The 16,604-nt window shown below is 35.1% G+C and overlaps 1 protein-coding gene across 6 annotated transcripts in view; it reads left to right on the forward strand.

Annotated features, from left to right (window-relative positions):
- CDH18 (cadherin 18) overlaps positions 1-16,604 on the forward strand; it is a 337,247-nt gene that overhangs the window by 6,189 nt on the left and 314,454 nt on the right. The window lies entirely within an intron of this gene.

The raw sequence follows: 16,604 nt of genomic DNA on the forward strand, positions 1-16,604 counted from the left end.
GAAAAAAATGAGAAGGGTGCCTTATACATATTTCTGTATATAGAAAACTCATAAATGCAGCAAAGGACACAGCTTAGAATGTTGCTTCTTAATTTAAAAACAGCTGCCATGTTTCAGATTGAACATACAAAGTTGTTTCTGTGTAAAACCACAATCCAGTAGTAACCTTTAACTCATCTTTATAAAATGTTTTACAATTTAGTTGCTGTATGGTGCAGTTGAACTTGATGCCACCATTAAGGACTTTTAATTTTGTTCTCAGGCAGCCTATCTCTTTTTTTCAGACTTTTACTTTTTGGGGATACTATTTGCCCAACACTGATTTTAATTTATAAGATGGAATACTTAAAAAGACAACTTCTGAGATTTTAGGATTTTTGTTGTTAAAAGAATGAAAAACTGAGGAAGTGTATTTTTCTGATCTTGCATGTTAAGACATAACTTGTGCTTGAGAGAGACTGCTGGCTGTGGTATAAGATGAACTTTACTTAAGACCAAACTATGAGGAACCACATCAGACATGGCTATAAGAACTTACACCTGATTGTAGGAGTAGGCTGGAGCAGCACAATAAATGCCTGGCTATGGGAACAGAAAATTTGTTAAGTTTTGTGGTGAATGATTATGGTGCAGGAGTTGAGTCTCAGAGATTTCTATTAGAATTGTGAGTTGGAACTTAGTTCATGTGTGCTACATGTAAAAGGTTTGCTATCATTTTGATGTTCTGTGCAAACAATCCTCATACATACATCTGCAGTAAGTAAGTTGACTTGCATATATGTTTTCAAATAAATTAGGAAAGATGGTGGATATAATATTTGTATGTTATTTAATACAGGCTTTCATCATGTATCTATTTGCCACTTGTAATTTCTGAGCTTCAATGAAATGCACTGACATTTTGCTTTAACAGCTATGTTAGTTTTCAAGTTACTTCTGTTGAGAGTTCTTAGTTCAAGTTTGTTGTAGGAAATAGTAAGGAAGTCCTATGAAATCCTGCTGCAGTACTGCTCTTGACAAAATGAAACTCAAATACACAGGTTTGATTTAGAAGCGCTAAGAATAGGCTTAATCCAAGTCTGCAAGCTCTAATTCAAAGTGATACAGAAGCTGTAATGAACAAAATGAATGGCTTAGTGGCACCTGGTCTGACAGCAGAAGCAGCAGAAATTAGAAATAAAGTGTTTCTCAGAGATTTAAAACAGCTGGGTGCATCCATTTTATTGTTACGGCTGGAGTCATGGGCATATTTTTCCCCAAGTCTCTCCTTCTATGCTCACTTTTAAAATAATGCTGCATTCTGTTAGCCAGTGGCTTAATAACTGATCTAAAGGCATCAAAACTTGTTATAGTTTTCCTGAAGTAGAGGGAGAGAAAGCAGAAGTAAATTTAAGTAAAACACCATGCTTCACAAAATAGTCTTCTCTAAAACTACCTGTGTTTCTGAGCAGTGTTTATCTAGTAATCATCAATATTATTGGAGGGGAAGGGGAGGGGACAGTGGGGAAGCAGTGGATACTAACAACCCTTGACAAATCATCTTAATCATCATTACCCAAAGGTTCTATCTCATTTACTTCCAGAGTTCAAATTCTAAGTAGAACTTGAGTCGTGAGTGAGAAGACAGCTGCTGCCCAGAATTTCCAGCCATAAAGTAGTTTGAATGGATAAGGCAGAGATAAGCTTCAAACGTCATACAGTCTAATGAGATTAATATAAATATTTGGACTTTTCTATTTTACACTGTGAGGAGTTTGACTAATATGTCATCTTCACAGGAAGAGTTAGATAGGTGTCATCGTTAGTTTAATTCCTGTGGCTTTCAGGAGTAGACAGGATCACGTTACAAAAAACCCAAAACAAACAAAAAAAACCCCAAGAAAAAACCCTGATGTTTTTCTAAAACGTTTAAAACTTGTGGATGGGCAGATGTCACACTCCTTTCTCACCTTCCTTCACTCTTGAAGCACACATGTGGGCTGATGGAGAAATCATTGATGTTTGACAACCTGCAGCAAGTATCTGCTGGTCTGCTCAGGCAAGGTTGCACTCTTCTCAAATGTTTTGATTCAGGAGACCTTGTGCTGACATTTCAGAAATAAATGAGACAGTCTGTTACTTTCAGGTTCGCTGTGGACTCATGCAGGTGTTTCTTTGACTGTACGTGCTTGTCACTTTTTTAACCACCTTTTGTATCAGTTGTTTCCAACCTTTTCTAAAGGGATATTCACTACCCCCTTCCTGAACTTCATCAGCCCCTCTTCCTTGCCCCTCTGTGCGGACTCTTTTCTGATAGCTCACCCTCACTTGCTTCTACTGACATTTATCATGTCCTTGTTGCTGGCTTTGGCTAATGCCAGTGCAGCCCTCCAAAGTGCAAGTCCCAGCACACAGTTGTAGCTCCTTTAGCAGCACTTAGCTTTTCTAGACTCACCTTGACTGGCAGCACACTTTGCAATGCGTGGGGATCTTTCTTCATATTGATTTTTCATTTTTTTCATGTAAGGGTAGACTATGAACTAATCATATGATCCCACAAGCTGTGCTTCCATTAAGGTCCTGTACTACCTATATCTTAATTCATCTCTCCTCATTGCAAAGAGTAAGTTGAATAAAGTGCATGCCAGAATACTAACTTAATATTTTAATACCTTTTTTTAATTGAATGAAACTAGTGATCTATTAATGAACAGTTTGTTTTACATTTTTCATACATAGGTGCAGTAAGGAGCTTCTTATTTTCATTCAAGTCAGACTTTTTCAGAGTATATAAAGAATTGCAGTTCTCCTTGGTTTAGTTCCTCAAATTCCTCAGGGAGTCTGAATGGGGAGACTCTGTGTTCAGCCCTGCAATATGTTCTGTGGCACCACTGAAATAGTTCTGGGTATTTGGAAGATAGAAGTCAGTGACCCAACTGCATAAATTCTTGCCCCTCTTCTTAATCCCAATGAATTAAACTGAACTTTGTTTTTCAAGAGCAGCAAGTGGATACAGAAAAGTAATTGTTTTCCAAAGAAGGCTCAGACATATCCAAATTTGGAAAAAAAAAAAAAATGCATTATGCCTAAAGGGTTTAATATTCTGTTCTGCCATTGATAGACATGTGTAATCCCTATTAAAATGATTTATGCTAAACGTTGGCAGCTGATTTGATTCTGTAGTCTTCATCTGAATTGCTAAATTTCACAATAAATAATTATTCTTGGGATCTTTCCTGATGTGATGCAAAATTGTTTTTAGTGGATGTTTAAAGTAAATTAAAAAAATGGAATTAATATACCCTACCAATGGGTGAAACGTGTTTTTTAAACTTGTCCAAGGTGATTTACACATCATCTTAAAATTGTGACTCTGGGGGGAAAGGTTGAGTGACCATATTTTTGGGAGACTAATTATTCTTAATTTTCAAAAGTAATAAAGGACTGGAATTATAAAGCAAAAACCGTGGATGATAATAACACATTACTAAAGGCTTTAAGAACAGACATACAGGATTTAATTGAGAAACAGAAGGTCAGTGGTGCAGATGAGGCTAGAACGTAAACATCCCCAAGTGAGCACCCACGCAAGGCTTTATGTACATATAATTTTGCTGTAGAAACATACCTACACTGCTTCTGTAGCCAAGCTAGCTTATGTTTTCAAAAGCAATTGACAGCTGATAATTGACAGCTGACTGAACATTGCAGCTGAAGCATTTGAAGGAAATAAATAAAGAAATAATCAATTAATATGAGAAATCCTAGATAATGTATTTATTACTGTTTCCAAGTAACATACAAATAACATTTTTAAAGTGCATGTATATTATAGGTAAATTTCTTACCAGCAAGTGATGGTTGAGAAAGGGGAGTCATTTACATCCACATTTCTTTTTGTTGCGGTGTTTGTTTGTTTGTTGTTTGTTTTTTGGGTGGTGGTGGTGTTTGGTTTTTTTCTAAATTTGAGAAGTTTGCAGCTTATTGATATTCCAGGCGCAACACAAAGTCCTTTATAGTACCCACTTTCCCGACCCTGCAAACTGCAAAACAATATTTGGTTTAGAAGGCAACAGAGCTGGAAGGAAACATGTTATTTATTATATGTTTGTTTATATTAAATTAGTTGTTTATGGAATGTTAGGTATATAGATAACCTTTAATTTAGAAAAACAACAGGTTTATTGTACTGAAACTTTTTTGTTAGTATTTGTGTATTTCAAGAAGTTTTTCCTTATAAGGTCATTGATTTTGGAATTGGACAGTAGCTATGATGTTCCATTCAAATAGATATGGCTTCTTCTTTGTGTAACATGACAGGAGTGTCTGTTTTCATCTTATTTTTTTTTTAAAGACAGGAACATCTATATATTGCAATGGGAAGGTGATACAGAATTAAATAATTAACTTACAGAGCATTAAATAAGTCAAATTAATTGAAGACCCTGCATTCAGTAGCACTGCTTCATTCTATCTCATCTGAGGTACTTTGGATTGCTAAAATTCTGGTGTTTTGCTGTATTTACTGCAAAGGAAAGAAAAATGGAAAATACACATACTAAGGAAAACCTCTGCAAGTTGAATACGCTTAGTGTAGTAACTTAAGAATTCTGTATTACTCTGTTATTGAAGAGCTTTCGGATTAACACGTAATGCCAGGCTTTCATTTTCATGGCATCTTTTGGAGCAAGGTAATATTATCTTTCAACAAGGTCTTCCTCAGGCAATCTGAAAATTCTATGACATGATACTTCTAAACTGCTTGAATATTTTTCATTTTAATAGGTCACATGGTCAATGATCTACCTCTTGGAGAAGAACAAGTAATAATTTGGTCACAGTTGCATAGTCTTCCAAATCCTAACAGAGTTTCATTGTGTTTCTTCTTGATGAAGTGACTTCAGCAAATTTGGAGGAAGAAGGCTGAAGCTTTAAACCTTATTATTCATCTTTGACATCTATGGTTTTAAACCAGTGTTAAGGTTAAATGGGAGTTCATTTACACACTATTTCATTTAGTAAGTGCTCTCATAATTAAATATAGATCCATGTAATTTAGTGGTAGAAAGAGAAATCCATTAAGATTCCTGATTAGGAAAAAGTGTTAACAGAACTGCAAATATTATAGAAATTTAGCTCCTGTTAAAGTAAATTAAGCACAAACCAATTCGTGTAGCATGAAAGAGATTGCTTGAACTGTAACTGACAAGAAATTTAAAAATTCCTTTTCATCATCTGTGTACACTGAAAGCAAAAGTAAATATAGATTTATGAAATCACTATAGTTGACAAAATTCATACAGATTTCATGCCTTTTGTAATGCATTTTGTTAGGCATAAGGGTTAATATTCTTGCAAATACTGATGAAACTGTCACAGATTTTAGGTTATTTCAGATATTATTTTTAAAACTAAAATTCCTAAAGTGAACTGAATTAAAAGATGTTTGCTTAGTACCTCTGGAAAAACAGGTAACCTTTGATAGTTACTAGTGCCTAAATTAGTATTTTATCTAAACTATCACTTTCAGGAAGTTATAAAAAGCAAAGGGCTGGTAAGCTTTACCTTTGACTTCAGTGGAGCTAAAAGTTCACCATCAATTTTAGCAATATTTAGAAAGTATAATGATCTGATAATAAGGAAACACAGAGGCTCATTTTACTATCGTGAAGTTATAAATGCTCATATTTGGTTTTGGTTTGGTTCTGTAACTTTAAACATACACTTGGATGCAGCTGCATTAGAGCAACATGCTTTTCACCTAACCCTTGAAAATATCTTACCATTCCCATGGCTTTTCTGTCATGATGATATTAAAATGTATTTTGGCAAAGAGTTAATTCCTAAAAGTATTTGATGCTTCTTCCCCCAGTAAGGTGAAAAAATGTTGAAAATCTGTAACAGCAGTCGCAGCTTGGACTATGTTCAATGATGTCAGTCTAAATTTAGGACACTTTTTTATGCTGTCCTTACATTTCAATTACACTAACCCTTCAGTTATCCATTGTCCTTGGTCATTTTTACATTGGTTCAGATTATAAGTTTTTCTTTAATACGAAATTGTTGTTAAGTGTATGTGATACTAATAGGCGTAGACAATGTTCTACTAAATTGTCTCAGATGACTTGTTCTGCAATGCTGTGCCTGTGCCCATATGCCTATGCACAGGTGCTTTTTGCTCTTTCGATGCAAAGACAAAATGATGCAGATTTGGGGGAGGGATGAGTGGCAGGGTGTGAGGGCAGTGGAAGTTTGACTTTGTAGACCTCTGGAGGTCCCTTCCAGTCTAAATGGTTCTGTGATTGTGTGGAGGATGACCTCTTCCCAGTAGCACTCTCTTAGGGTGTGCATGGTCTCAATCACATGATGTTAGAGCATCTGACCAGCAGTGGAGCATTCCCTCCTCCCTCTGCTGTGGTCTGGGCTGTCCAGCTCTGAATGTAATGGCACTGAAAAAAACTTGATTAACTTTCTGTCCACCAGTCCACCACTACTGTCTCCAAGATACTTTTTGTTACAACAGCCTTCCATTTCTCATTAAGAAAAGCCCACCACCACCAACACCCCCGCCCCCCCCCCTAAAAAAAGCAAGCAAACAAACAAACAAACAAAACCACCAAGAAAAACCAGCTGAGTTCAAATTTCATTTCTATACTTGATTATTTTTTTTTAAAAAAAACCTGCCAGATAATGGAAAATTTTACAAATCAAGGAAAGGAGATTTTCCTCCCCCACATTCCAAACTTCTCTGTGCTTTTTGGACTGTAAGGCACCTTCCGGTTTAGATATGTAAATCTCATTAGCATGCTCTTTATACTCTTTTTCAGATCACTAATGAGGAATTTAATTAAAACATGACCTAGCACTCATCCCAGCAGCATTCACCAGACACCTCCTTTTGACATGATACAGTGCTGTTTTTCACTGATCCATGTTTTAAATACTAGCCAGTTTTCAAAGCAGTGATGAGCAGAGGTGGAACGCCACTTTACTAGGGACAAGTTACTGAATCCTAAAAAAAATGAAACATAAAAAGGTCTTCACTGAAACAAAATGAGCAGAATTCTACTCTGCTTCTCTCTGTGCAACAGCCTTGTTAATAAGCTACCAAACCCTGCTACCTCATAACTCAGGTTCAAAACAATGACATTCTATTTTTGGTATTAAGGAGATAGGAAAGATTAAAGGCAAATATTAACTGACAGGCTCTTGTCGTATTTTTCAAAGAATTATGTCATCAAGCCCTAAATTTACAGCTCTTCACTCTAAAGAATATTACATGGTAGCAGAGCTGGGGACATTTGTATTGAAGAAGAGATAAAACCTTGCTTCACTGGTTTGGCCAGCTCCTTTAGTAATGCAGTTAAGCTGGCTACTCTTCACATGCTGCTTCAGGACTTCTCACTATGCAAGGAATTCCCTTCCTATATATTTTTTCACATCTGCTAGTGCCCAGATCTCATTACTAGTCACAATAAAACATAAAGAGGATAAGGAGGAGAGAAAGTGTAGTAGAAACTCTAGAGCAGGGTCAACTAGGGCAAGCTGCCCAGGGCTGCGTCTACTCAGGTTTGAATATCTCCAAGGATGCCGGTATTTCCACAGCCTATAACAGTGTTCGTTCACCCCTACAGTGAAACAAAGAGTCTGTGTGTGACCCGGTGCCTGTTGGAGCAGCAGTTCTAGGACACATTGACAGCTCAAATGGGCATAATGCCTGTGTATTGGAAATTTAATTGAACCTGAAGTACTGGTATGATAGATTTAATGAAGTATTCAGAAACATAGTGCATAACATTGATCACAGTTTGCTTATACTCTTAATTACCAAATCTAACCATACATAATGAAGCATGAGGTATTTTTTCCCACTGCTGTACATCAGAACATGTCTTATAAGTTTAGGTTTTAATCTTCTGCAGAAACCATGTTGATCATGTGTGGTGGATTTCGTATTCTGCAACATGCTGGTAAACCTAGAGAATTTTAAAATTGGCTTTAGTGAGTCTAATTATGGGTGGACCTGTTGTAGCATATCTCACTAGAGCTGTACCTACCACCTGTTTTCAGTATCAGCAGTCCATTGTTTTAATCAGGAATGATATGAATAAGGGTGAATTTAGGCAGTTATACTTGAATAATAGATTCGTAATGTGCAGTCCTTTGGACTACTGGAAAGATAAGGTTGGCATTAACTATTGAGGCACACTGCAGAAATAGCAGATACAAAGCTGACTATCAAGACATCCCCAAAACAAGGGCTGCTATAGAATGCTTAAGGGGAATAGTGGAAGCCCCTCTATTTGGGAAGCAGAAAAAAGTAGACAGACAATCTGTTTTATGGTATTTTTGAAGCTCTTCAAGTGTATTTCCAGAACTTGAATTTAATGGTATATTAGAAGCCTGCTTTATTAACTTTATTCTCTAAAATACATGAAAAAAGTTCCATGCAAAGATGATAAAGTGGCAGAAATATCTATTTAGAAGTAAGATGTATTTAGAATATTTACAAGAATATGAATGATAACATCTGATGAATGTCATTTAAGACATGCACTTGAACGTCAGTTAGAGCACTAGCTTGCTCTCCTTTAATGAATGAAATTGTATAGGAGAAGATTAATTGAAATGCATCAGTATGAAGAACGTCTAGCTCTGTACATCTCTTACCCCATTTCAGTTTCCTTCACCTATTCTTTCCAGCTGCAGTCTGTATTTCGGAGATGCTAGTCTCTTTCATTCTAATACAAAAGCTGAGTCACTCGCCCCCTGCCCCAACATCTCACTTGAGGTTTCAAGATTCATCTTTTTGTCTTTCTGTTAAATAAAACTTATGTAGAAGATAGTCTTTTGGCATCATTCTTGAGGAAATGTGCTGTGATTCGTGATGAGGCTAGAATAAAATCTGGATTCTCCACTTCTGGAAAAGCAAATTTCCTGAGATTATAGAAGTTAGACCAGCCTCATAGCTGCAGAAGATAGTCAGTCTTTGAGTCGAAGATAATTAATTCCTCCTCAAAAAATCTTCTATGGTGTATCAACATTATTTTATAATTAATCTGAGGTTAAGGCCTATGTTTGAAAAATAATGATCACAGTTTGAAATACCAGAGAGATTTTTCCTTTGTACTAAGCACCCCAAAAGGTATGTACTTTGAGAGTGATTGTCAAAGTCAATTTTAAAAACTAGACTTATCTTCCTCAGATTAGGCAATAAGTGTAGAAATTCTTTGGGTTTAGTTCAAGTGTATTTATTTTAGACAATAAAAGATAGTGTTAACAAGTGTATTTAGAAATTTTGTGTTTCTTGCTTCTTCATCCTGTGTCTAAAATAAGTAGGTCGTTATTGTCATTATAATGTCTAAACAGTAGTCTCCTTAGAAAAGACAAAACTAGCATAATATATTCTTCAGTGACATAACCCAGAAGCCTGGTTTAAGGCACAAGATTTTTATTTCAAGTCAACAGCAGTACTGGTCTGAGGCTTACTGTGTTTATGTTTTCAATATCTTCTGCCAAAAATGTTTGAAATACATAATTACCTATAGTTTTATTTCATGGTTTCCAGATGCTTTTCAAATAATCAGCATATTTGTTCTAATCGTATGTGTATTTGTTCTAAGAACTAATTTGATCTTAAGTATTTCACTTAGTGTGTAATACTGTGCCATATTTGCATCACATGATATGTAGTGAATGATAGATGAGGAGATTGGAAAGACTGGCTTAGTTATGTTTATCGTCTGCAGTTTATGAGCTTTATTGCTTCTCATGAAAATCTCCTTAAAATGCGAGTTCAAACATGCTGTAACACTGGGTAATAACAGTGTTAGCAAAAACACTGATAAAAAGAGAAAATTAGGTTCATGTACAGATTCTTCATTATTTTGAAAGATATCTATGTGGAAAGGTAGCTAATAAAAATAAGAAGTCTGCCGTTTGTCATAAAGTCAGTGTTGTGCTCTTCACCAACGTGTAGTGGACTAATTGAAGCGAGCTGAGCAGGTCAAGTCACGTTCCGTCTCAAGCAAGGCGCTGCAACTGCTACCAGTCTTTTCCCCCTCACACTCTGATAGTCACAGTAACTGATAACTCTTGAAGTAGGTCTTCCCAGTAGTCATTTGTGATATTCACTGGGCTTTCACACATCTCATTGGTAAGTAATACAGTGAAGACATAGCTTATTATATATTTTGGTTTTGATAAAAAAGATTGTACTGGGGTTAGGACAGCAACTTGATCATTTTTCCTGCAGCAAAATACTACATGAAAGAACAGTAAATTTGAGTGCTGAACTTTGATTCAAACTAGGCTGTATCTGTTGCCAGTAGGTTTCTTGGTTTTGTTTTGTGGGTTTTTTTGTATTTTAAGTAGCTTTACAGGTGAAATGTTACTGTCTGTGCAACTTCTCCCATCTCAGACACAGTTTCTGTTCTACTGATGTTACAGCAATGCATATTGGGAACCATTGCTGAGGACAGAACTATCTGATTTGAAAAGCATTCCATTCTGGATGAGGTACATTTAAAGGAGTTATGTGCTGATTTTATGTAACATCTAAGATAGTGGCACCTTTTAAGGATAGGTTGTGAAATGGGGCCAACTGATACGAACTGGAGTGGCGGAATCATTAGTGAGTCAATGGTATTAGTTCATATATGGATTTCATGCCAGATTTTCTTTCTTGGTGCTTTATTATCTGTAAGGGGGAAAAAAGTAAATATTGAAGAAACACGTATGAGAAGCTAGACATCATTCCTACAGTAATTTTAGGAGACCTCCAATGGATTTTGTATCTGACAAAATGTTGTAGCAATCAGTCAGCAAATTCCTTAGGCATGTGCATTATTTATTGAAAGTACGTGAGTGGTCCTCTTTATTTTGTATCTTTACATTTCACAGGTTTCAGAATAATTTTAGGACTTGGTTTACAAACAATTTTAGTAAATAATATAAATAGTAATGTTATTAGTAAATAATTAAGCAAATCTAAAAGGTCAAACGGAATCTTATTAATCAGTAACCTTAGGATATGGCCCTCTTGCTGTTGCCAGGTGATGTTACAGGCAATATTTTTCTTCTCCACGTCTAGTGGGTTTCGGTGTTACTACACCTTTTAATCTGAAATGTGTGGCTTATTGACAGTCTGCACTGAAATTTGTTTTCCAATATCTGCAGTACTATGTTGTTAACCAAGATCTTTTAATCTGCTTTTAGCCACAGCATGCATTTCCATTACATGGAAAAAATTTTACCATTCCTCCTACCAATCTCTTGTGCAAAGCCCTCTTTTTAAAAATTTGTTTTTACTGGAGATTAGACCTAGAAAATGTGTGAAAGGGTAACTGTCTGTCTTAGCAATAGGCACAATGGATGTGTGTATGTAGTAAATTAGTTAGAGGTAAAGAACTTCTCTTGATCATTCATATATTTAAATTGTATTGAAAAATCATTCTACCAATCCTTTGCCAGTCAAATTAACACAAAGGACGTATTCTGCTAGCTGATATAACCTCATTTACTTCTCTACTATCAGATTTTTTCTGCTTCTTTGAACTTTTCATATAAGATATATGAGACCACACAAAGAGCTACAGTAGCTAAGATATAGAGGTGTCAGATGGCACACTGTTAAATAGGTGCCATTTGGCATGCCTTACTTCGGTATCATAGAGCCATAGAATCGTCTCGGTTGGAAAAGATCTTTTAAGATCGTTGAGTCCAACCGCTAACCTAGCCTTGCCAAGTCCACCACTACACCATGTCCCTATGTACCATATCTAAACATCTTCCAAATACCTCTAGGGATGGCGACCCAACCATTTCCCTGAACAGCCTGTTCCAGTGCCTGACAACCGTTTTGGTGAAGAATTGTTCTTGTCATCCAATGTAAACCTCCCCTGGCGCGAGTTGAGGCCATTTCCTGTTGTCCTATCGCTTGTCACTTGGGAGACTGACACCCACCTTGCTGCAAGTTATTTCCAAGTAGCCTAAATTTTCAGGGTAGATGTTGTTCGTCATGTTTGAAAGATGTAAAGCAAAATAAAGACATAATCAGCAATGTTTTGAGAATTATTTTTAAACCAAACTTTAACATCCTAGAGAAAACTTTTTTTGCAAATATTAGACTGATATGTGAATGATTTACTTAGGAATTCCTAATAAATGGTCCTTGGTAACCTAAATATATAAAATATTACAGCAAAATTTATGCTGTCAGAAAGCTTTACTATATGATAGACAAACAAAAAAGAAAATTATAAAATTATAAAGATACAAACAGTTCTTGAGCTTCCTGGCAGGCCTTGTACATCCCTTTTAGTATTTTGACTTATTTCAAGAGGATGGCTGACACTGTTTCAGAAAATATATATGTAATAATTTACATAACAAATATCCCAGATACAGGACCACTTGGCTGAATATGAGCTGTGCAAATATGCAGTTGTCATGTTTTGAGGTCCTAGTTGCATGTGCATGCTTCTTTGAGCTTAAACTATTGTCTTCTGCCTATTGTGATGAGGTCTTATTTTGCAGCTGATACAGAAAACATTGCATGTTATAATCATAATGTGGGCCTCTCACTTTTTGTGTTAGCTTGACTAAAATCTGAATACAATCGCTACATGTTCGCAGAGTAGCACTTATTTTCTTTCTAATGTATGCCTGATGTTTGACAAGTTAGTCATCACATGTAATCACACAATTGAATTACGCGTATTTCTGTGAATTCCGAACAGTAGCATGCAAACTAAGCAAGCATATTGTAATGATGCTTGTAAAATGTAGTTTAATATTGAACTTATTTACATAAGCAGAGCATTTGATAATAGTAGGAGACTAAAAAAGAATTAGAATTTTTCTATTTTTTTTTAAAGAAACTTGAGAAGATTAGCGTGGTGTGGACTGTACTACCTGCAGTACAGCTAGAACAATCTGCATTGTTCACCTACTTCACTTTTAGTCCTTAATGATTTATTTTTGTATCTTAACAATTACATGACGTCTATGATGTTGGAATGTGATTTAAAAATAAAATCAAAATTCTCTAGGTGTGCTTCTGCTTTCTTTTAATGGGTAAGTCCTTTAGTGACCACTTTTTCATTTGGTCTAATGATGTATGAAACAACTTCTTAAAACTTGTTCTTTCTTTTTAAAGTATAAACCTTGTGTGGACTTGTTTGCCTTTTCATGGTGATTGTAGTTCATTTTTACTGTCAAAATTCTATATGATTACTGCAACAGAGTCATACACACAACAGACTAATTAACTAGATTTCACAGATATGAGCTGGAGAAAGGAAACCTATTAAGCCCTTTCTCTGTCTGCAAAACAGAGGCACAGGTAGGACAGGACTGTGGTGAATACCAGACAAGTTGTTCAAACCATTTTGGACACTGAAATCAGTAGCTTCATGCCCAACTGAATGATCTCTTCTTGAAAACAGTGTGTCCAAGTTGTAACATTTTTGTATCGTGACTTAATATGTATACATGTTGTAAATATTCACAGAAGACAGATGTATGTGTGTGTGTGTGTATACACATATGCAGAAATAAATAGTGGGTATGTCAAACATAGCCATAAAAAATTAGCAGAATAGAACCAAGTTCAGGTCTCTTAAGTCTTTGCCCAGAGACACTTGGTTTCATTCTCCCCAAGTCCATTATCTCTTCCATACAAAGCAATTTTATTTGCCTAGAGCAAGTACCCTCCCCCCATTAAGTGCAACTACTATTAATTTCATTATTAGTCTGCTTCAGTATTCTTTTTTCCCTAGTGCCAACCCATGCCCAGAGAAGATTAATTTTAGTGGTGTAATACCTGAAACTGTCTCAGTGTCAGGGCTTGGGACTCCCACAACTAAGGGTGGTTCTAGTGGCTTGAGTTGACATTTTTAATATTTTAAAGTGTTTTAATATAAATTTGAAATTTTTGAGGGATTGCTGTCCTTAATTAAGTGATTGATTTATTCCCTGAAAATTTCAGAAGACTTAAGGATTGTGATTGGAAAATAAGGTATGAGCAGAAAATGAATCTTGCTTGCTGGAGTTTCATTTTTTTTGGAATTGTTTATAAAAATAGCTGTAAAGTCTGAATCATGACACAGTGCATGGGAAATAGATAGAAGACGTAGGGGTTTCTATTCCTTATTCCTTAATCTCGGCAAAACTCCTTACTGTGCAGTGTGCCAAATCATATTTGGCCCTGAAATACAAATCTGTATATGAATTCTTATGATCTCACATTTCTATCAGCAAGTTAAAAAAGCAACATTAGCATTCATGAGATTATACCTATGATAGATAAGAGTTTTTATTTTCTAATGTAAACATCATTAAGTTCATAATTACCTTTCTGGTACATACCAACTCTTGACATTCAGTCTTGCCATTTGTCTATACTGTTTTATTCCCCGGAAAGATTCCTTTCAGCTGACAGGTGTTTTTTAATCTGTCAGGCTGCATAATTCAGTGTGTTTATCTACGATTTCAGAAATCATCTATTTATGTTTTAAAAGCTTTGTAATATAAACAGCTATGTCCTTCAGCCTGCTTTTCTGAGCAAAGTTAGAGATAATCAGCAGGAATTTATAATTTTATGGATGCAAAAAGCATTGAATTATCAGCTGATAAAACAACTGCATTCTGCGCATGTGTCTAGCTAAATTATAGGCAGTACATGTCACCACGCATTTTTTAAATTACAAAAGTGTTCATCAAAGAGCTGCTCTACAGTTATTAATTACTCCATATCCATATTAGTGTTTGTTAGACAGTTTTCTTGGTTTTTTTTTTGTTGTTTGGGTTTTTTTCTTTAGCATTCAAATGAATGTAAATGTCAACTCTTAATTAAAATTATTACTTGCTCATTCTTACATGGTATTGGAATGCTACAGTACCAATTATTTATTTCCAGTTGTCTAAACCAATAATAGTTTAGAGTAGTATCTATAAACTGAAAATGAACTTTTGTAAGCTGTGTTGTTCATTTTAATGATGGTCAACAATACTTTAAAAACTGTTTGATGAGGACTTGCATAGGTATTCAAGGACAATAAACGGGTGGAGATTCAGCCTATATAAGTTAAATTTTAAAGCTGTTAATTAAAACTGAATTTAAACTTTTATTTAGCAAGTCTGCAGACTAAGATATTACATGAGTAAAATGTATTTGTGGAGAACTTAATCTAACTTTCCAGTGATGTTTCAAATGAAAACTGGCTTGAATTTTGATTGCTTCAATCTCAAGATACTAAGTTATTTTAACAGGGCTTTTTGAATTACTTGAACAACTACTTTCATCAGTAAATTTCAGATTTTATCTGTGGCACTTTGTATCATTCTCAGGGGAAAAAAAATAAAAATCTGTGAACATCCCTAGAGAAAAAAATATTCCTACTTTGGCAAGAGAAGTCCATAATACACAAGATGGCACTGTTTCACTTGTGAAAATGTCTCATTTCCCTAGATAACTGTGAAAAATGTGATATGAGAGCGCAGAAGGGTTTATATTTTTGTATAATTGAAAATAAGATATTTGCATAGTTGAATAGTTTTGTTTATTATAGACAAAACAAACTATAACTATATAGATGAAAGATCACATAACCGAGGCCAGTGAAAATGTCTCCAAAGTCACTGTTCATAAAATTGAATGTATCAGGAATTGGAAATCAGATCTGAACTAAAATTCTGTGTGACTTGCTCTTTCACTTCTAAGAATTCCAGAGAATTTGGAATTTAGCTTTCAGGTAGTAGTTTTTCCCTAAATCTTCTCGGAGCTCCTCTGACATGCATAATAAGCATATGATCTCTAGGGTGCTACACTTTGCTTTCAATGTTAGCTTGTTAAGAGTAAGGGGTATGTGCTGAAGTGCATGGAAATCTCCTGCAGTGTAGAAGACTTCACTGTTTAATTAGGTCTTAAAGTCTAACATAGGTGTTAACTTGTAATTGAAAAAAAAAAATTCTTTGTAAAGAGTATACAGAATATTTTCAAATATTTTTTTCTACTGTAGACATTTCTGACCTTAGGCAATATTCATAGGTTCAGCATTTGTGAAAACCCAGCTACATCTATTATTGTGCCAAACTGTGATATAGAAAGATAATTTAAAATATTTCTGAGTATTTCACCAGAATTTTTTAAATAAATTGTCAGTGTTTATATATTATATTATTCTTCTCAGGGGCTGAGTAGGAGATCTGCAAACTGTTGACCAGATCAGCCGCAGTCATTATAATAACATTTCAGCATTTTCAGTCTCAGATTTCTAAATTTAAATACATATGTAACGATAATTTGGTATTACTTGATCTGCTCTTTGATATTATAAAGTTCCTTAGGTGTTTTGACATAGAAAGGTGTGAGATTTTTTGTTCTTAAGAAAATGTGAGAATTCAGTCCCTCTAATTTTTGATAAGATTTGTCAAGGTAGATGTCAGTATTATTTCCACAGATCTGAGCTTCATTTAAAGACATACAGAAGTCAGTCAACAAAGGCACCATTCTTACCTGCTTATAGATTTTTGTAAGGCTTAAATAAGATCACTCAGAAATTTACAAGGTTTAAATATATTCACTCCGAAATTTCACCTGTTAGACATTTGCAAAATATTGG

Source organism: Falco peregrinus, chromosome 3, assembly GCF_023634155.1.
Source record: "Falco peregrinus isolate bFalPer1 chromosome 3, bFalPer1.pri, whole genome shotgun sequence".
Lineage (NCBI taxonomy): Eukaryota > Metazoa > Chordata > Aves > Falconiformes > Falconidae > Falco > Falco peregrinus.